We start from the raw sequence: 22,508 nt of genomic DNA, 5'->3' as shown, positions 1-22,508 counted from the left end.
GGAAAAATGTTTTCCTATCAGGTTTGAGATATTTCTTGGAGGGATAAAATTTATGTTGTACCTGCTTTTTAAGCCCTGAAATGTCTGATTTGAAGCAAATATATTTTCCTCTTCTTTTCATAATTATATCTGTGTCACTGGGTCCTTAAAAATGAAACTTTCATCCAAAATATTGCTTGTTGACATACAGCACCTCTGTTGGTCTTCAGTCACTTGACTTTAAAAAAGTGAAGGAGGAAATAGATGCTTTGAAGGAGAAAATGATGTAAAGACCTGTTTTGAGACATCACAGGCTACAGGGAGTAATGACCTATTAGTCAGTAAGCTGTTCACGTGAATCATGAGTTTCTCCAAGGTCAAAACAGTACTAGTGAGAGTCTGAATTTCAGTTTTTGTAGAACAGGCTGGGTAGTAGTTGTATGTTTTGCTACATACTTTTTATATTTTCTAATGAAAGTGGTGTCCAGTTCATTTACTTTAGTATATATAAATAAAACACATTAAATTAAGTCCTCTGTAGTATTGATGTCTGCCAATTGAGTTTGTGTGAATATATATGGTACCCTAAGGTGTTGTAGTCATGTTTTTAAGCATCAGTTGCTTCCTTAGAGGGTGTGCACCTTAATAGAGGTAAAATCAGTAGTCAGAGGATAAGTGCTCTGTAAAGATCAGTAGATTACCATTGTGTTTGAAGTAAGCGGAAAATAGAGTTTAACAGACTCTGTCAAATGTTTTTTCACTGCAAATTAAATTAAAACTTTCAAAATATAGAATTTATAGCAACCATGGAAATGCTGGGTTTTGAAACATGGTGCATAGGTGCAGAATTTATAAGTTGCCAAATAACATTTGTGTATGTATGTAAATATGTAAATAAGCATATATTAAACGTGAGCTGCACAGCATCTGTACACTCATACTGATCACAATTAGGCAAAACAGATTTAATATTTTCTACTTGCCATTTTCCCCCTTTACAGTAGTTTAAAGAAAGGGTTTGATTCAGCTAGGATTTTTCCTGGATTTGTGGTTGGGATATCCTCTTAGGATGTAGGGATTGGAAGTTTCTATTTCCTCACAAAATGAAGAAAAAAGGAGTTCTAATTTCTGACTTGTTATGGATCAAGGCTCAACTCGTTTTCTTTTTGGTGGTCAGTTTTTAGAATTTTAATTTACTTTTCCTGAGTGGTCTTATTTAAAATAATAATTTTGTTTTAGGACAGTGCGGGCATTCAGAGTGCGTACGTAACACATCTGTGTTCATGAGTATAGGTTAGAGGCATGAGTTATGCTCGCAGTATTATGTAGGTGAATTCTATTCATCTGATTGTTGGTTTTTTAATTTATTTTATCTTTTTACCATTCTGAGGAACTTCTCAACTCAGCCATCCCCATGTTCGTGTGTAGCAGCCAAAATGAAAAATGTACATTAAAGATGTTAAATGGTCTGGGATGCATCTAGTGTCTTTCTGCAACAGGATAATGTGTCATGAGTAAGAGAAATAGCAGAGGTCTTGATTTCAGCATAGCTTCTCATTAATGACAATGAGAAGTATTTACAGTTTAAATAAAATTACTGTGTGTTGGGTACTGGAAATCTGCATTATTATATTAGGAGAGTTATATGTGCCATGCTGTTAGTAATGTTCTGCAGTAGTATGAAACAGATTTCTATTAAGTGTCATAGTAGTCTATGGTATCAAACATATTGTATGACTGGGAATTTCAGTAGATGACAACAAGAGACTGGGTCTACCAGGCTGTACTCACGTTTGAGGGCAGATTTATAATTCGAACGTGATCAAAAATATGATCAAATGCAACAGGATTGCAGGCACAGTTAGTCAAGAGTAATTGATGACACAAAACTAAAGGGTAGGTAGTAACTGTTTCTGCCACTATTATTAAAAGAAATTGAACTAATAATGATCTTAGTTGCAGCAAGGAGTTGTGTTATCTTTATGGATTTATTTTATTTTTTTTAATTTATAAGTTACTGTATGAATGGCAGTTCTGCTGTATCCACAGCCGAACATGAATTTTATCTTGGGGTTGCTGAATGTACTTATATACTCTGTTTCCATCCATTTTTCTGTGATTTAGCATTAAGTGTGAGTAGCATTGGTGGAGAGCTCTGAATGTTAGTTTCCACTTAAAATGAGTGTTGCTGAGTGTTGCAACACTAGTTTTAGAAACAAATCTGGAAGCCTTTCACTCTTGTCCAATTTTTTTTTCCCCCAGGTTTCTGTATATTAGGTAAATATAGTTAGTGACTAAAATATCTTCGTGTTCTTAGTTTCCTTAAACCGATTCAATCTGTCTTTTGCTAAGGGAAATTTGATAAAGTTTAAGGCTGAATTCATCAGTTGAAAGAATCTTCTTAAAAACTAACTTGTTAAGAGACTTATAAATGTTTGGGAATACAAATGTGTCTTGCCTAGTTATAGTTTAATTCAAGACTGAGCGCAGAAATCTAGATACCTGACATTGTAATAGCTGCTTTTATTTTCTACTGAGTTTGTAACTGAAAAATTACACAGTTTTTTGTAATTTAGTTGGTTTGTTTTTTGTGTTGGATTGAAAAAGCATTACAATCTAATTGTTGTCTACCTGCTTTTTTGTAAATGAGGGCAGAGATCCTGAGCAGGGACAGCACACCACTCTCACCTTTAGGATTCCAAGATAACATAGCTGGTGTACTGAAGCATTAAAATAATCAAATGCTTAACAGAGCGAAGTGGGCAAGTAAGGGAGGTTCTTCCTTCAAAATTACATTTGTTGTATATACTGGAGTTTGAGTTTGAATTGGTTAGAAGGAAATACTCATTAATGCTTCAAAGAGGTATACCTAAAGCCTGACAGTTATGACTGAAGGCAGGAAAGAATGCTGCTGCAAAACTGCTTACTGCACTCGTGAAGACTGAACAGTTGGATTACCTGCAACCTTCATGCCCTTTGTATTTACATGGCTGACAAAGACAGATGGGCAAGCATAGCCCAGGGAGATCCTAATGGAGTCATTTAGCTAAAGAACTGCAAGCAAAGAGTAGACAAATAAGAAAAACAAAGGTGAGGTGTGGTTGTAGGCAGAACAGAGAATATAAAAACTGGAATTATCATTATTATTATTAAATGTAGGAAATTATTTGATATAGAGAAAAGACAAGAAATTCAGAGCTGAAAGTGGGAATTTATCACCTCCTCCACACTAGGAGACTTGCTAACAGTTATTGGATCAGATTTAAGTTTTCTTTTTATAATCATTGTCTCATAATTCAAACAAATCTGTTTAGAAGAGCTCTCAAACTTATTTGGAATGTTATCTGAATTATGAAATGCTTAAAAGGTCACTTCAGAGGTATAAGATGTAGGCAATAATTTCTGAAACTAGATCTGTGTTATTTTCTGTGACGTGATATCATTATGATTTCTTAGTAACTTTGAACATTAAAAGGGGTTTTAATTTGTTATAATGCATTGGAAATTTTCCAGTTTGTACGTATGGAATTGGCATCGACCTTTCCAGAACTGAAAGTCTGTTGCAGTTGCAAGTAACTGAATGAATCAGATGGTTCCTTCTGAACCTGAATTCTTATGTGCCATAACTCTTAGCTGCACCATTCTCTTTCTCATCCTCCTTGTTAAAATGTTGGAATTTGTGTGTAAATATTAAAAGATAATATTGTTTAAAACTTAGGGTGGAAACTTTCTTTTTTGTTGTTGTTGTTACTGTTCCTCTCTTTACTGTCTCCAAATTAAATTAACATGCTTTCAGTTCAAGGATTTATTTATTTTTAGTGACTTCTATGTGAAACTGCAATTTTCTGAGAATGATGAAAGAAAATCTGAAAGGAAATGGGGAGAGAAGGGGGAAAGGCATATAAAAGAGCATACAAAAATTAGGTGTACATGCAGGGGAAGAGCATATTTATTTTCTCTACTTTCACTAAAATGTAACCTTATTGACCACATCACGTTTTTTCTCAAACAAAAAGTTTATAAGCTTTAAAAGAGATTTGTAGTTACCACAGTGTGCGGGGGTAGATTTTTCCCTTCTCCTGCTTCAGAGTATACAGAGAAACAGAGATACACCTTGTTATCTTAATTAGTTCTATGAATACCCTCTGTATTGGGCTCTTAGAACACACTTCAGCTAAAATCTAACCACACCACTTGGTTTCACTTTCAATAATAGCTTCATATTCTGTTTCTGTCTCCAGCCAGTGATGCCATAAAGTTGTTTTTCAAACATAAACTTGTTATTCCTTTCAAAGTGACTGCTCGTGGAATGGAAAGTTACTTGAAAATGACATATATCACTCCTTCCTTTGAAGATAAGTTAATGTGGCTGCCAGAAATTGGCCATAATTTAATTGAAAATTCCAGGGCAGGTTTTGTGCAATTGATTTTTCAGAGTGGTACTTGAGGTGAAAATTGAAAAGTAGTGATAAGGCATTTTTGATTAAAATAACTCACTTTCTTGAGTGTTCTCACTTGTCATGTCAGTTTTGATCCTGTGCTGAAGTTACCATTTCCTAATTTATTTCTTTAATTTTTCCTTTTCACATTTTCAGGATCTTATAATGAAGAGAATTCTCAAGGTTTCTTTTTGTTAGGATTCAAGAAATGAAAGTAAATTTCATTTTTCCACTCCTTTTCCAGGAGAATTTTGTAGGTACTTTGTCATATGGTGTAAAGAGTTGTTATTGGTTATTTTTCCAGGGATATTTTCTCTCTGTTTAAACATAGTATTAAGGAGTGAGGATAATACTGCAGTGTTGATGGTCAAGCATAGGGCACTCACTCTGGAGGGGTCTCTGGCTTACTTAGGTGTCAGGCTTTCCACTGTATGTTTCATTACTTATGCAAAGTAGAACATAAATCATGTCTTCTGCAGGTTCTGTCCAACCTGGACAGCTATTTGAGGGCTACTGCAGATCAGTTGTAGTGGTTGCTGTAACCTCGTGGACTTAGTACAACAGGTGGAAGATCAGGCCTTCTATTGATATGTGAGTTTTACTAGGGAAGACATTTCGGGATCTGTACTCAGTGCAAGGACTGCCAGTTACATACAGTATCTATAAGGTAAAGAAGAGTGTGGCTACCATTACCAGTTCTCTGCCTAAATTTTTTGCCATTTTATCTTAAAATATGTGTTAACTTTCTGTTGGTCTATGAAAAAACTTCTCCGAAGTTCAATTCTTATTGACTAAGTCAATGATGCAGTTCAGTAGTGTGAATGGAGTTGCACTGCACGTGTGTAATTCAGTTCCAATTCAATAGCAGGTTCTTAGCATATATTCTTCTGTGCACTGAAATTTGTGTGTCTCTGAAATTTGTGTGACTCACTCTGCTTACAGAGGCTTTTTGTCTGAAGTCATACAGCTGAGCTAGTGCAAGTACATGAATATGGCTCTCTGGCCACGGGAAACATGAATAACTTCAGTTGACTTATGATGTGATAAAACAGTTAAGACTCATATGAATGAAGCACAATGATAAAGATACTATAAGGAAAACTTTGTTTTTTAATGGTAAGATCAGCGAAAATAAGCGTATGCAACTTTGAAAAATTGTTGTATAATCTGTCATTGGAGACTTTAGCAAGAAGCTGTAGAATTGTGCCAAGAACAAAAACTTCACAAAGCTGTATGTTGGAGGCATTATGTTATCCTTTTACTCACAAAAGAAGCTTAATGAGGTTATTCTTGGCTGGAATTTGTAGCCTTTCCACGGAGGCATCCCAAAATTACTAAATGTCTTACAGAAAGTAATTAGGTTGCAGAATGCTTTTCCTCCATTGCAAAAGATGATGGCAAGTGTATTTCTTTATCCATTCATTGGAATTATTTCTGATGGGTAGGTTTACATTCCTGAGGAGATGGAAGTAGCTTCCCTCAGTGAGCACAGCATATTTTGCTGCACTTTTTTTGCTCAGAACATGACAGATGCTTGCATCCAGTTTACTGGCAGGTTAAAGTGTTTGAATGTTATTCTGTCTTTGGAAGTAGTTTGTTCATTCTCTGTCCAAATGACTTTATTTTTATTTTTATTTTTATTTTGGCAGAGGTTAGTGTTACCTTATATGTGATTTAAAAAAAAAAAAAAAAAAAAAAAAGAAATAGAAAAGCAGAGCTAAAAATAAGAATGTAATCTGCAATGTTTTATGGTAACTTTGCCTTCAGCTTGGAATATGGCAGCTATGGAAATAAGACCTATGTGAGTGTCTTCTGATTGCTAGTTTTTGTAAAAATCACTCTCACTTTACAATAGTAATTCAAATTGTGTTTTGCTTTTAGGCAGGATTCAGTTTGAACAATTTTATGAAGTTTCATGGTACTGGAGTTTAGCATTACTGCACTCTGACTCATGATGATACAAAGTGAACAGTTTGTATCATACGGCGTAGGAAACATCTGGAGTTCTATCCAGTTGTATTTCGGAAAATGTTTCTGTCAATTACTATGTAGCTTTGCTCTTGTAACTGCTAGAAGATCTCTTTCACCTAGACTATTAATTGCAGTGTTATGAACTCGTATAGGTAAACATCAGCTTAAAATCTTATCCTGTTACTGTACTGTAAGCTGTAGGAATTAAATCCACTAAGTTTTTTCATAGTTCTATTTGAAGTCAGTAGCATCAAACAATTTTCAGTGTAGCGCAGCCCATAATAAGTACTTTAAAAAGAAATTGCTAAGCCAATTAGAGTATTACATCAAGCTCCTCTGTCATTAGGTGGGCTTTTATTGTTGCTTTGTCAAAGATGAGTAACATGTTCCTGATCTCCAAACATTTTTTTTTTGTTTCATCTGCAAATAATCATTTTAAAGTGAATTAAATACAAAACGGATCAGGATTTACAACTTCATCTGCTGTTGTGCTGTTGTGGTATAACTGTGACCCAAGGTCATCCAAACTGCTGCCACAGAAGCTTACATACTACTCAAGGAACAGGCCAGTTATGACACACTGCAGGGGAGGTATTTAGAGCTAATGCTTCCCAATTCTCCCCCAATGGTGTAACATCTGAAAATTTCCAACTGGCAATATATACATTTATGCATATATGCTATTTGAAATAATTGTCCTGTATGTATGGAGCCAAACCTTTTAAGATTTTTACAGAAGTTGTTTGTCATAATCTGATTATGCTTGTCCTAATAAGAAGGAAAAAAACAACATATGAAGGGTGGGGAGGCTGAATGAATATGAAGTATGCAAAGTCTTTTGGCCTTGTGCCAAGGAGGAACTGCCCATTTGTGTAAGCTGAAACAATCTCTAGTAACTGTTTAGCTGGAACTGCTTCACAGAGAAAGCCTGCCCCACCCTTTCAGTGGCTCTTTTGCTGTGTTTTTTTAGAGCTCTGCGGTATGTAATAACCTTTTGTAGCCTCAGGGAAATGATCATGTTACAACTGTACTGCAGCTCAAATTTTCCAGTGTTAGGTGTTAGGAAAAAAAATCTTATTTTCTTCCTATGAGGGATCTCATCTATTTCACCTATGAGATGAAATTTTCCTCATAGTCTTTTGACTTTTTTTAATAGAAGCTTAAATCTTTTATCTTTGAATGATCCTTCTGAAACACATTTCAGTTTTCTACAAGCAGCTTTTTTGAGATGACTACTGTTAAATTACAGTATATGTAAATACAATAAAACCTCCATTAACATTTTTTAATGCTTTATAGATATTTCATTTAGTATGTCAGAGGGCAGTGTCTCAAAACAAAAAAACAAAAAACCAACTTGAGCAGTTTTAAATGGAAGTCTGAATCTTGATTATTTGGTCTCCTTGAAAGTTGTTTGACACAGGATTTTCTCATTCCTGTTGGGATGTTTAAGCTAATGAAGGACATTAATAAGACTTAAGGTAAATTCATTTTCAGGGGATTAATCTGAGTTATCATTTTAATCTGAAACACAGTCATCATGTATGTAAAATTCCTCAGGGAATTTTATGCTCTAAATGCAGAATCGGGTTGTTTGTCTGTATTGCCTCCTCAGATGTATCTTCAGAGGAGTCACTCAGCTGGAAGGGAAGCTGCAACATAAGCTTCTTGCTGGATGAAATAACTACTAAATGCTGTTCATGGATAATATGATATTAGCCCCTGCTGTGTTAGTTTTCTTAAATGTCTGTCTCTTTTCTCTCTGTAGTAAGAGCTATTTTCTGTGACTGGATCATTGACTTGGAAGATAACAGAATTTTTAAATCAAAGCACTATTCTCTTAGCAGTAACTTTGGTTTCAAGGCACACATACAATATATACTTTTCCCAAATGAGAGGAAAAAATGAAACTTTAAATAAATATTTATAACCTTCAGTTATTATGTTTGTTCCTCTGTAATCTTAGCAGATTACTAAAGAAATCTTGATAGCTCTTGCACTAGGTTATCTGAAATTGTCTAAAATAAAGTCTGATAAATTTTGCTGGCCTTGTTTGATTTTGGCACCTAAGATTTGTTTTTTTTTAAACCTACTTGAAAACAAGAGCTAGGTAAAGAACTTACGAAAAAGTTATCGATTTTTTTTTTTTTTAATTTAGATATTGCAACCTCTTTTTAATAATAGTTTTCTTAAATTTTCTTAAGTTTTAAATAAGAAATTCTAATTTCTTAAGTGAATGTAGCATACAAATATGCACAAATGATTCTTTAGCTGTATCATATGCGTGAGGGAATTTTGGTTATTTACCCATTCATCGTGTAATGCAAACTAGTTTGGAAGCTAAAGAAGAGAAATGATCTTCAACTATGGAGAATGTAAAATTTGAAAAGGCTTGAAGAGATGCTGTGAAACTGGAGAGGAAAAGAAAATGTCCTACTTACAGCTTTTGAAGGACTCTAAAATTATAGACCAATGTATTTTTTGAGTATTAATTTGTTCAGTTAGACTCTCAAACACTGATATTTATTGCTTTATACAAAGGTGAGCTTTTGGTTTTCTAGCTAGACACTGATGTAGCTTTCTAAAGTATTTTTTGTTCTAACATTAACTAGCTTATTTTCTTAGCAAGGAGGAGGGCTTGGGAGGTGAATGATGTGTACAGTATGATGATGCTATTTTGAAAGACAGATGTTTACACCTGTACTGCAATCCTGTGAGACTAAAGCATTTTAACATTAAGATCCAGTGGTAGTGGTTTTGTTCATGAGAAATAACACAGATTTCATTCCAGTTCATGAGAAATAACACAGATTTCATTAATGCTCTTATTGTCTTTTAAATGGAGTAAAAACTACCTTTTTAGTCATGTTTCACTACTTATGTTATGCTAATTAAATAGCATCTCAAAAAATTAATGTGTAGTGGGGCAATTATGTCTGTCTGCTAAAATTACTCAGAACAGCCGTGTAAGCAAGTAGAATTATTTGCCAAGAGTTATATTTGCCATTCATTTAGATAATACAGCCTCCAAATCTTGAGTCATCAGTTGTGTTATTTCTTAGTACCTCCTTGAACTGAAAACTGAATAGAGGAAATCTAGTAATTAGAGATCTTTACAGAAATTCCACAGCTGGAGACTGACAGCTGGAGAAATGTGTGTGTTGCTGAACAAATGCTGTACCAATCTAGAGACATTCTCTGTGTTGGATATTCTTCTGTTTTGTTGAATTTTTGCATGACTTCTGATGTCTACCAGATAAAGACCATTCAATGTTTAAAAGCAGTGAATCCTGCAAGTATTGTAAACAGTTTAGTTTGATGATTATTTGCTTTTTCGAGTTAGTATGGGCAGTGAGAACTTGTCTGAACATTGAACTCTTAGGAACAATATGAAAATTGTCCTTTTTTTTTTTTTTTTTTCCTAATTACAGACTTTGAGCTCCTATATTCACTGATGACATTGAGTGAGAATTCCATGACAAGTTCAAAACAAGGGTTTATTTCCGACGTCATTTTGCACCTGATCTGGTTATTGTATGCCCATTTGACTAAAAGATTCATGAGAAATTGAAACAGTAATGCATCAAGCAAGACATGTTCCTCAAAATGTTTCCCACAATAGGTACAGCATTGTTCTTTAATCTGAGAAAAGGAGGAGATAAGGAATGGTCCTTCAGATACTTCTGTAGTTATGCTTTAGGTAGTCAATACCATGTTTGTGTTACAGGTGTATTCACATATGACTCCGCTAGTTTTTTATAAATGCATTACCACTTGAAATCGTAACAGAATGCCTCAGTCTGCAAGAGAAAGGACTCTTCTAAGGAAACTACTTCTGTTCCCCAAGGATATTTTTTATAATCAAGTTATTAGTTGTAGCACAACAGATTACTGTGAAATCCATTCTTTAGGAACTGAATCAAAATATTAGCATTCAGGCGTGTAGTTTGTACAATAACAATCTTATTTACAATGAACTTACTCTTAAATCCATTTTCTTTTAGAAAGTAAGTACTTTAACAGCTATCAGCAAGTTGAGAGACTGAAGTTTGCCTTAGGAATTAAACATGTTTTTGACAAAAATCTTGCAATGACATTCTCTCAAAAGACATGAAGTGTGTAAATATGTTTTAAAGCAGGAAGAGAAGGAAGTAAGATTGCAAGATGGCCAGGTTTCATAGGTTTTCTTTTTGCATCCTTCAGTTCAATTTCTATTTTCCCTTTTCCAATCTTGTCTGTCCATTTTTAGGCAATGTAACTTATGGATATATTTTTGTTATCAGTCAGCTTTGTTGTGCAAGCAATTAGCAATAGCCTATGCTATAAAACTCAGGAGGTAAGTTCTCTTGAAAAGCGGGAAAAAAATGTGGTTATATAAACCTTGAGAACTGTGCGAAGTAGGAGGATAATATTTTAAAGGAATTTCAACAGTCCACATTATCTTTTTTTTTCTTCTTCCACAAACTTTTCTGAACTCAGGATAAGAATCTGTGAATGTTTTAAAAGAAAGATCAGTCTAGGGAATATTTCATGAGTTTAAATTTCAGCCCTTTGGATCTCTAACTGAAGTTTCACCTAGTTTGGAAATAAGAGGCTTGAGGAGTAGCCTTAGAAGTTAGACAGGTGTACTGCAACTTTACAGAAAGATTTTTATTGCGATAAATAAGACAACTTGCTGGAGAGAAAGGAAAATGCGTAGTTCTGCAATGAAATTCTATCAGCACGCTTCAGTAAAGTGGTTTGTTTATTTCTGAGATAAGCTGCAGGAAAAAAAAAGAATAACAGCAAGGAAATGGACTTTGCATCTTCTCTTCTAGAGAAAGGGAAAACTCCTTTGTTTTCCATAAAACCAAATTTCAAAAGCTATTTTGAAATCCTCTCACTTTCAAGGTAGGCTTCAGCTGCTTACTGTACAGCTTACTTCAAATTCCCACTGAACTCTGAATGTTATAGCATAAATCAAATATTATGGTAAATTTCAAAAGCAATTCTTTGAAAACAAAACCTAGGTTTTTTTTTTTTTTCTAATATTTAGTAATTAAGCACAGCTATTATCTTCAGAAAGAGAGATTGGGGCAAGATTACATCAACTGAAGACAAGAAGTGAGAACAAAAAAAAAAAATCACCCTCCTTCCAAGTATGTCTTATTTCTAGTTTCCTTAATGTTAGTTTGGAATGTATGAAAGCAGCTCTCTCCATTGATATGCTTAACTATTGCACTGTTCTTGAGCAGAAAAATATCTGAAGACACAGTTTTTTTTTCCAGAAAAATTTTGAAGATAAATGAAAGTGGCACTGACATTTCTCAGAATAAAAATAGCTGTCTAATTTCTTATCATGATTGCATAAGCCCATTAATTCGAAAAGTCAATTGGAGGACTACTAATTCAGCAGGCAAAAAGCCAGTTGATCAATAAAGGCTATTTTCATGAAAATAACATATGTAAAATTTAAATCTCTTTTAACTGTAATGTTAAAATACGATGTGAATCTAAGTTGTTATACTTCAAAAGGAAGAGTTGTTTCTTTTTGTGACTGCCTACAGCTCTTTTTTTTAACCTGTTGTAAATAGTTTGCTCGTAACTTTCCAACTAACAAATGTTTAAGCTCAGTCTTTGTCATATGCGTAATGAATTTCATAGACCGTTTTTCCTCTTTGCTTGTGTACCTGTTCAAACCTTTTTTTTTTCACTCCACTTGCCTTCTTTTTAAAACCTATGTGACTTTAGACATCCCTGATCACTGAATTAGGGGAATTAATTTGATTTCATGCTGTCTTTCCCCTTTCTGCATATCTATAATGACTTCAAATGCTGGAAAGTATTTAAAAATCTTGTTTCTGTAAGTATTTCCTACAAAAACTGTTACGGGAAATTTCTTTTAGTATTCTTATTCATGAATAACTTTAGCAAGCATAAAGGTGATTATTACTTCCATTTTATCTAAATTTTTTTTTATGGCTAGTTAATTGGATTCTTTCTGCTAGTATGTGTATTACCTCTTTCTAACTGTGTTCTGTCAGCTGCTTGTCTTTGATTATCTTAGACTGCAACATCTTGGAGAAATTTATGTCACTAAACATAGTTTCTTCTCTACAAGTTAATTCTCATTTTAATTTTCTGTACTTGCTATCTAAATGTGGCTATTCAATAGTAACAAGCCATTGTCAACTTGCCTCTATTTCTGTTTAACTTTCAAATGTTGAGCATTATAGAAGAAACTGCCTTTAAAGAGAAAACAAACAAAAAAACAAAACAGATATAAAAGTATCATGCTTGTATCAACCTCTTTAAATTCCTAACCCAGACTAGATATAGAGATATAGAGGATTGGGTGGCCAGCAGGGACAGGGAGTTGATTGTCCCTCTCTACTCTGCCTTCATGAGGCCCCATCTGGAGTACTGCATTTAGGCCAGTGGCCAATACGAGAAAGACAGAGAGCTGTTGGAGAGGCTCAAGTGGAGGGCTATGAAGATTATTAGAGGGCTGGAGCACCAGCCCTATGAAGACATGCTGAATGATATGGGCTTGTTCAGTCAGGAGAAGAGAAGGCTGTGAGGTGACCTCATTGCATACTTCCAAAAGGGAGACTAAAAACAGGAGGCCAGCTCTTTGAAAGGGTAAATAAAAGCAGAACAGGGGGAAATGGTTTTAAGTTGAAGGAGGGAAGATTTAGGTTGGATATCGGGGGAAGTTCTTTACCAAGAGAGTGATGAGGTGCTGGAACAGGTTGCCCAGAGAGGTTGTAGGTGCCCAGTACCTGAGGATGTTCAAGGCCAAGTTGGATGTGGCCCTGGGTAGCATGGCCTAGTATTAAATGTGGATGTTGGCAGCCATATCTGTAGCAGGAGGTTGGAGCTTGATGATCCTTGAAGTCTCTTTCAACACAAGCCATTCTCTGATTGTCTTTTAACTTCATGTGATTATTCCACCTCTTTTTGCCTTTTTTTTTTTTTTTTTTTTTTTTTTTGCTTTGTTTTATTTTTAAAGAAATTCTTCCTTCTCTTACAGTCAACCATGCTCATTATTTCTCAATACTTTATCTGCTCCATTGGGGCATATTTTGATTTTGCTTCTCTTTCCTTCTATATCCTGCTACAGCTGCAAACCCAGATTTGTTTTTTACCACTTCCGTGAAAATTTGATATCCTGACATTTGACATTATTCCCTGCTCAGAAGGAATCATATGGAGTTTAGAATTCCAGTTTTATTCTTTCTGCACTCTGTGTTCAGCCTAGATAACATTTCTTGGGTTTTCTGAACTCCATTCTGTGATCATGAGCTTCTAATATAAGGCTAGAAAGGATTGTTCAGTTGACTTGTATAATAGTCAATTATCTCAATCCAAGCATTTTCTCATGAGTTCTGTACAGGGAATCACATAGTAGAAAGGCAGAGAAATTTTTCCTGAAATGTTTTGACCATAAAGATTGATTTTTAAGAAGTCTGGAAAATCAAGAAGGAAAAAGTTAGGAATATGTTAGATTTATATGCATAACTCTGAACAAGTTGTCATTAGGTCACATTTGTGTGAATGAAATATTGGAAACAGATGTGTTAGATTCTCTTAAATCTTTGAGATTCAACTATTAACTTCTACTGTAGCTATTTCAGCTTTGTCTTGCTTTTCACTTGTTACTTTTGCAGTGCAAATAGGTCTTCTATTGGCTGTACAGTTGTTCATGCTTTCTTTTTTTTTCATATGAATATTAGTGCAAATAATTCACTGCTTCTCTTGCTTTTCGCACAGAGCTCTCCATATACTGACGTGTATACATTAGAAAAAATAGAACATTACATCACCCATGTTTTGAGGCTTCCGTGAACAACACAGGAAAGAATATAAATTCATTTCCCTCTTGACATATTCAAGTTAATGTGTTTTAAAACTAACTTCAGAGCTAGCTCCTCTATTTGTTGTAAGTAATCTCACAGCATTTCTTTTGAAAACTTGCAGATAAAAATTGAATAATATGGTGATTTTATTTGTTCTGTAAAATTTTTATCCTTGATGGTGTAACATCTTGATAATGCAGTTTGTCAAAAATCAGTCTATACAGAAAATTGAATTTTTAAAAGTGCAAATTATTTGAGACTTAAAATGCTGCAAAATCAGATAATTCCTCCCACACTATGCCAGGAATAAATCAGTTTGAGGGCTGATTTAAAATTAAATAGTTTACATAGTTAGGTAAAATAACTTTATATTTAAGGGATTTTTTTTTTTCATTTTGGGCATTATATGCTTACCTGAAGAATTGGGTGATATTCAATAAATTCCAGATTTTTAGCACAATAGATACACATGCAACATTGTCAAGCTATGTTCTGACCGCTTTATCTGTCAAAGCAAAGTGACTCAGAGTACACAGAATTTCCTAGAATAGGAATAAGTTGAGTGAGATGCCTTTTATTTTAGGATGCTATTTTTATTGAGCCAGTAGCTTCTTGATCTAGTTAACAATATTCTTGAAACAAAGACAGTTACCACTAAGTTGCTAAGTGACTGTAAATTTGCATAAGGGGGAAGTATTACTATACAGATAAGGACTAGACAACCCACTTGTAATGTTTCTAGTTTAAAACAGAATTTTTCACTTCTCAAGTTCAGTCTTTTGATACTAACATGGCACCAACTGGTGCGAAGAACAGTTTTGTCCTTTTGGATTCTAGGTATGAAGAGATACATTTGAATCGTAATGTGGCCCACTGCAGGATTACCTTGCACAAGGAGATCTATTTCCTTGTTACTCAAAGAAGTTGCTTTCCACTCTGAAACAGAAAGGCCTTCTTAGTGTTGTAATAATTGTATTGCTATGCAAATGTTCTGTGATGGTTGGTTGATCTTTTTTTAGCACTGTAAAGCACTGTATTTATTAGAAGTCTTCGGACTACTCATGCCTTCTGAAAAGCTTAGAGCTTATAAATCCTGAGGGGGATAGACCTGTGCCACAGTTCTTCTCACTTCCACTTTTTGGCACATCTTTGTGTAGTACCAGTATGTAGTATCTCTATGCAATATGTTTTAGCTAATGATACTCATAGTGATTTTATTGAAACAGAATCTGTATTAAGGGAATAGCAGACATAACCTAACTTACAACAGAGAAAAAGACACTGGGAGTGGTGGTGGCTACAGAATATGCAATATCAGATTAAGCAAATCATCAAGATACTATTTCTGGATTTCAAACATTTTGAGGGTCTGTATAATTTTCTTCACATCTGTAGTATGGGTATGGATGTGATATGGATGATAGAAGTAATAACTTATCTTGCACTATGTTTGGTGTTGACCACAATGAATTGAACAACGAGATGAAAGCAGGCAAAAAGATATTGATTTACAAAGCTGATATAAAAACTTGCAAACTCTGTGTTGGTTGTAGTGACGTACGGAATCAGACTCTATAACAACCAAGTAGTTATAGAAGCAGGTATATTTAATCAGTGCTGCACATACGCCAGGTGCAAGGGGGATAGCTCCTCCTAACTTGCATGTCAGAAAAAAGCATGCTACATATATAGGCTGAACTAATAAATAATCTGTAGTTTCCAAGAACTCAGATAGATATTCAACACATTCCTGAGAACCCATTAGCGTGTGGGCCCCCCACCACATCTGCATAGTGAGTCAGGAGGGTCTCCTCTTGATGGCTATGGGATGAAGAATCCTCATCTTTGTCATGAAGGCTTGTAGTCTTTCTCCCTGTTAACTTTTGACCCTACGGGACGGGCAGTCTCGCCCAACCCAGTTTCAGCTTGCACTGTGGACATCTAATCATCTCACTGCCAGATGTCCTCAGGCTGCTCAAACCCTTATCTTTACGGCCTTCATCCCCCTCATTATTCCAGATCCCATGTCTGCCATCACTTATTTTTCTAACAACTTCTACATTCTTGCTTCTATAAACTATCTATAACTATCCCCCCTATCCTTAGTCTCTGTGAAGCTTTTTTCTCACTTGTACTCTTTTACTGCGGGGCCTTTCTCACACTTCAATAGCATCTACAGTCTGGAATGAGTCATAATATTTGAACAGCAAAAGATGTTTATGTACATCTCTAAGAAATTTGGTGCATTTTGAAGGCAAATATTAAGTTATATATGTATGTTTTCCTTTACATAAGAGCATTTTTAGAACACTTACATTTCTCTAAAGTTCAAGGGATTTTTCTAAAACAACTTGGTTGATATCCCTTAATGTTTTGTCTTCTGCTCATAGTGTTTGACATAGTGCTGATGACAGTATTAACGACTTCTAAAGATTTCATATGTTTTTTTTCCATCTTCAGCATGTTAATTGTTTGAGATGCAGTGTCAATGGAAATTGGTGAGGTGCCAGAAAGCATAACCCACGCAAAGAGGAGTAGAGAAAGGGAAAAGAGCTATGGTTCATATCTACAGCAGCTGTATCCTGATGATAGTAAGCTGATGTGCATTATTAGATGAATACTACTATATCCAGTTCCACTAAGTCTTATTTTATTTATTATATGCAGTATCTGTATTGGCACAGAATGTCATTAAATTTATTACACAGCTGGATAGTTGTCTGGTGTTCCATTGCATTGTGTTCAAACTTGGTTATTGCCATTCCGCACAAGCTGTAAGAGGGTTAAAAACACACTATATCTGAAAAGTAAGCTATTAGTTTTAAGTTAAGACATTTATATTTATTTTGCTAGGAACCTTTAACCTCTTCTTGATGTAACCATTTTGATACAGTGCAAGAGACCAGAAGTTATTATTTTTCCCATCAGAAATTTCTAGTCTGAAGAGTACTGAACCACTACTTCATCCAGCTCTTGGGATATACATTGTACTCTGACATACTGCCTAGGATATCTTTCTTTGAAGATTAGAAAGCTTTTACTAAGTATCTTGTAGGGTCCTGCTATTCTGGTTTCTATTTCACAGTAAGTTAAGAAACGTTTACATTCAGTTATAAATTGTATATAAATACTAAAAAAAAAAAACCAAAACAAACAAACAAAAAAGCTACAAACATACAACCAATCACAAACAACAATGACATGCCTACATCCTGTTATCTGGAGCCTCCCTCTGTGATAACTGCATGGTATCTGAGGTCCTGTAATATTAAACTGTTTGTATGTAAGATCTCTCACACAATCTGTAAACAAAGTCTAAAGAGAAACGTCTACCATATTTCAATAATTAAATAATTTTCTGCTCTTTCATTGCTGTATTTTTTTAAATCTGTAGGGCCATCCACGTGATAAGTATTTTGGGCTTTATGTTATCTGTATTATGTATTCTAAAAGATCTCTGCTTGTGATGTTGTGTAAACTTTCAAGATGCAGCTGCTGCTTATACTGTTAAATCCTGGTTATTATATTTTCATTGTAATAGGTTAAATAAAAATAGCAAAAGAACTTGGCTATATACCTGGGCTGTACAACTGCAATTTGTGTAGCATTACATAGTATGTTACCTCCAATATTAAATTTCAAAATGATTAATATAATACAAATACACCGTGAATTTGCTGTGAATTTACTTATAAAATTACAAATTTGTAATATGGCATTCTGGTTTAATTGTCAACCAGTAAAAAAAGAAAACCAAAACAAACAGTAGTACTAGGTGTTAGGATTTATTACTTGTTCGCAGAAAATCTACTGAACAAAAGAGTTGTTCAGTGACAAACAAAACCCTATCTATAATACCAAGCATTTTCTAATCACATGAGAAACAACTGTATCTAATAAGTGTTCAGTGTGAAAATTGCTCTCAATTTCATATGTGGAAGGCTAAGAAATTCTAGAAATTTTAAATATATATTAAGATTTTTGACTTTGTACTAACAACTACGAACTGGAAAAAATGTAAATAATGATCAGTCAAGGATCAGTTTGTTTTTACTGTAGGTACTTGAACAAGCTGGTGTCATGCCAAACATATGGTCTTTTGAATCTGTGTTTATTTGCTTCATTTTAGAGATTTATGTACAACTCATACAGTTCTTTACCTTTTTCAGAGAAGGAGTATTAAAAGAGATTTTGTGGTAGTGAATTGGAATCTCAGAAACTTCAAGTAGTATTCTCGTATTTCTGCAGGGGATTCACAGACCAGTAAACATTCTAATTCTTGAAGTGTAGTAAATGGACTGTGTGCTCACAATCAATGCACACATTGTACAGATGTTCTCAGGACCTTTGGCTTATGTTCAAGGAAAGTTTCCATGTGGAAAGAGAGGAGAATATATCTGAGGAAATCAAAACATAGGGAAGACCTGTTGATTAGTTCTGCTCTATTTTTAGTTTTCTGGAAATTGATAATATTGCAATAATAGCCTTGTTTGATGATTTTTAAAGAACCGACCTGCAATAAATGTCAAATATTTATGTAGAAATTCTTAAAACCCTATTGTACTTAGTGTGGTGTAGAACTTGGGGACACAGTACAAATCAGGCTGGATTATAATTTTTATTTATTCTGCTAGACTAGAACTTCTTACTTGCCTTTTTACTCCTCCTATTTTAAAATCATTGTATCCAGGGGATATTTATTCTTCATATATTAAACACAGTCTTTTAATCAACATCATAAAGCTACTATTCAGGTTATGCATCCCTAACAGTGGCACATAGTACTTGCCACAATACTGGTATAAGTACTTATACTATTGTTAACTGTTTGGGTGAATTTGATAATATATCCAGTAGCACTTATTTTTTTCAAGCTTATTAAATTTCAGTTATCTATTTCTTTCTGGTACTGTTTACTGCAGTTATTAAAAAGTTCTAACTGCCGATACTGGTCTGTTAAAGGTACTTTAACACTCTATAGTCAAAATTTTGCAATAGAAAGAAGCTTCTGTCAAATTCAGTAGTAAAAGTTAAATTAGATGCTCCTCCTGAGCAAAAAGTATGCCAAACAATAGCTCTAAACTTGACTGTTCGCAGAAATAAATTGCTTATTTATAAATAGTTGCTTTTACTTTTCCTTACTGAAATAGATTCAATCAAACATTAAATCAGTAGGACGGTTGTAGCTTAAATTAGAACTTAGAAAACACAGGATCAATAAGCCTGATTTTTAATCTACTTACTCCTCTTCTGTAGCATAGATCACTAAATACTGTGCAGTAATTTGGATTTGAATTGGTTTTTAGTCTTCTATTATCCAATTTAATTCAGATGAGATGATTTGGAACAGTCTTGGTCATGTAAGACAGGGAGTTTGCCCATTAGTGTAATGGGGGATGTGTCTGAATGCAAGGAACTTAGGTCTGAGAGGAGTCTTCAGGGACAGTCTCAACAGTCATGACCTCAAGATCCACATGGGGAGATACAGGTTGGATGTTAGGAAAAACATCTCTGAAAGAGTAATTAGGCACTGGAATGGGCTGCCCAGGAAGGTGGTCAAGTCACGGTTTTTGGAGGTGTTAAAGAAATGTTTATACATTGTCCTGAAGGACATGGAATTATTGGAAGGACTTACTGGTAGGAATTATTGATAATATGTGGATGGTTGGACTGGATGATCTAGAATTATCAACCTTGGTGATTCTATGATTCTATGAGTATCACTCTTGAGATTTTGGTGGCAGCTCAAGAGGTTCCCTTCTCTCCCTCTCTGATAGTTCTGCTTTTTGTGCAGTCGTGTACTCATTCAGATGAAATATATTTCTATTTTCCTGCATATTTTCAGCTTGCTCACTGCAGTCTGATTCTTACTTTGTCTATGAAACCCAGAGTATGCGACATAGTGCATTATGAGGCAAGGTGAGAACTCACTTGATAGCAGAGTCTGATATGAGCCATGCTTATCAAGCTTCTAACCATACTCTGCTGTCTCCCCTCTGGAGTTCTTACTTGGTGTTGCTACATATTAAGAACAAGCTGATTCCAATTATTTGTTTAGAGCTATATTTGAGATCAGTATGGTCAAGTGATGTCCTTGATATGCAAGTTATGTATTAATTAAAAGTAAAATAATTTTAAAAAGTGTATGTAAATTGTAATAAGAACAAAGCAAAATTTATGTGACCAAGATATTTTGCAAGTAGCAACCAGTCACCCTAAGGAATTTGTCATATACACTAATATGTTTTTGGAGGAAGCTAGGGGATGCAGCTGCCCATTAAATAAAGATTGTTGGGAAGCTGCTTAGCATTCTCAGCCTCAGGAGTGTAGATCACAGTCCAAATAAATATACCATGCTGGTCACTCCAGCCTCTCAAAGATGATTGTGTGTCACACTGTGAAGATGATGTCTGTCATACAGATATTTAACCTTATCAGATTTGTGTGAAATATGATTTATTTCCTTAGTTAGTTGTTCTTTATTCGCAAATGATACAAGATTTAGTATCTATCGATATTGACTGTAGATGATTTCAAGTCTTCATTTTTATATTTATTGTAATAACTAACTTAATTTAGTATTTATTTCAAAAGTGACTGTAATATCTCCATTTTCATCTTCCTCAGGAGAAAAGTTGTTCTAATTGGCAATATTAACAAATTAGAGGAGAACATATGGCAATATTAGTTTTGCTGTCACATTCTAATCCTTGTGAATATCTTAAGGTAGCATGCAAGTACAGAACTGCTTCTGCCTTAAGCAAAAGCATTGCTTCAGAATAATGTCCCTCATCTTGTGTTTATACGTGAGTGAGATGCTAATGTGCGTGCTCTGCGGTTATTAAAGAAATCTATATACATAGCTCACACTGAAAGTAATGCCTCTTATTTACTTCCATGGAAACTACAATGGATACAATGAGCACATTGTAGAGGATAATTGATAGAGAAAATTCTCAGTTACTAAACAGTGTTTTTCAGCATAGTCACCGTTAGCAATGCATTTTCTCCAGCACTTAACAGGAGGCTGCATGCAGTGCACATAAAAATCTGCATGGCTGTCCAGAACATGGCTTGTCTTTCATGTTGCTGTTACTGCTCAAATACACCACCCACTGCCACACTGTGCTTTCTTCCACTGTTTGGTCTCCATGTTCAGCAAATGTCAATAGGCACCATTTTTTTTTCCACATGAAGGAATTCAATTACATATCTTTACTTAGTGTGCACTTTCTTGTTAGATGCTATTTTGTCAGACTATCCCTCTAGTACTATCTGTAGTGTGGCAAGAAAATGTAACATAATATTTATGGGAAGGTTCAACCTCTACTGCCTACTACAAACATCCACCACAGATATTATGGGCTAACTTAGCAAAATAGGAGGCATTACTTAAGAAACAGCCCATGCATTTTGGAGATCTTTGTTACTGTACAGAGACTTTCTGCAAGGCAGAAGGCTATTTAAAATTAGATTGATAGCTTTTCTCTGTGGGCAGTTTGGAAAACACAGAAGGGTGAAAGAGTTTCTGTCCGTACTTTCAGGTGCCTTTTTAAATGTCTAGTGTAGGGAGGTGATTATGTTTCATGTTTGTTCAGAAGAAATTGATGTGGCTCAAATATTTTCTTGAAGGTAATCTGACCCCTGTTGTTTTTTCTTCTACTCGTGTCAGCCATATACTATACCTAGTATTCTGGGGATAAGCCATCCCAATTTTTTGCAAAATGCAACACTATGAGAAATACCTTTGAAATATACCTTTAAGATAGAACTTAAAACAAGAGCTGGTACTGTACAGTAATCTTCGAGAACTTGTGATTTATTTGAATGTTTCTTCAACCAGTCTGCTCATCAGTACCATAGCTGCTTGTATGTTTCATTCTGTTGAGTTTGATTAACGAGACTGAGAGTTTAAGATAAAGCCCTTTCAAAGTGTGTGGGGCTGCTCAAAGCTTTTCTCCTGTAATTTTATTCCTTGCATCTTTTCAGTCCAAGTGCCTTAGCCTTTTTTTTTTTCCTGATGTTATTTGTAGATTCTATAGCTATTCAGTTTACTCTGGATCACATTAAATTTCTTGTGTTGGCAGTCTTTGCAATTATGCTGCATTCAGTAAATCTCTGATGAGGCTAAATTGACTTCTAAAGAGCATTTGAAGGCCTCATTACCATCCATTTCTGTCCTGAGATGCTATAATAGTCACATATTCCTGAATTTCTAGCACTGCCAAATAATTAAGTACTTGATTACCTGTCCTTTTGCAGTATAAATTTTCTGGGATAA

General features: G+C 34.7%; 1 protein-coding gene across 2 annotated transcripts in view; it reads left to right on the top strand.

The window, feature by feature from the left end:
- STXBP6 (syntaxin binding protein 6) overlaps positions 1-22,508 on the top strand; it is an 82,239-nt gene that overhangs the window by 28,379 nt on the left and 31,352 nt on the right. The gene's annotated exons all lie outside the window — the stretch shown is intronic.

Source organism: Centrocercus urophasianus, unplaced genomic scaffold, assembly GCF_019232065.1.
Source record: "Centrocercus urophasianus isolate 14NV4802_14NV808 unplaced genomic scaffold, USGS_Curo_1.0 seq_14, whole genome shotgun sequence".
Taxonomy (NCBI): Eukaryota; Metazoa; Chordata; class Aves; order Galliformes; family Phasianidae; genus Centrocercus; species Centrocercus urophasianus.
The sequence above is the reverse complement of the archived record's forward strand: the minus strand, read 5'-3'. Positions and strand labels throughout refer to the sequence as shown.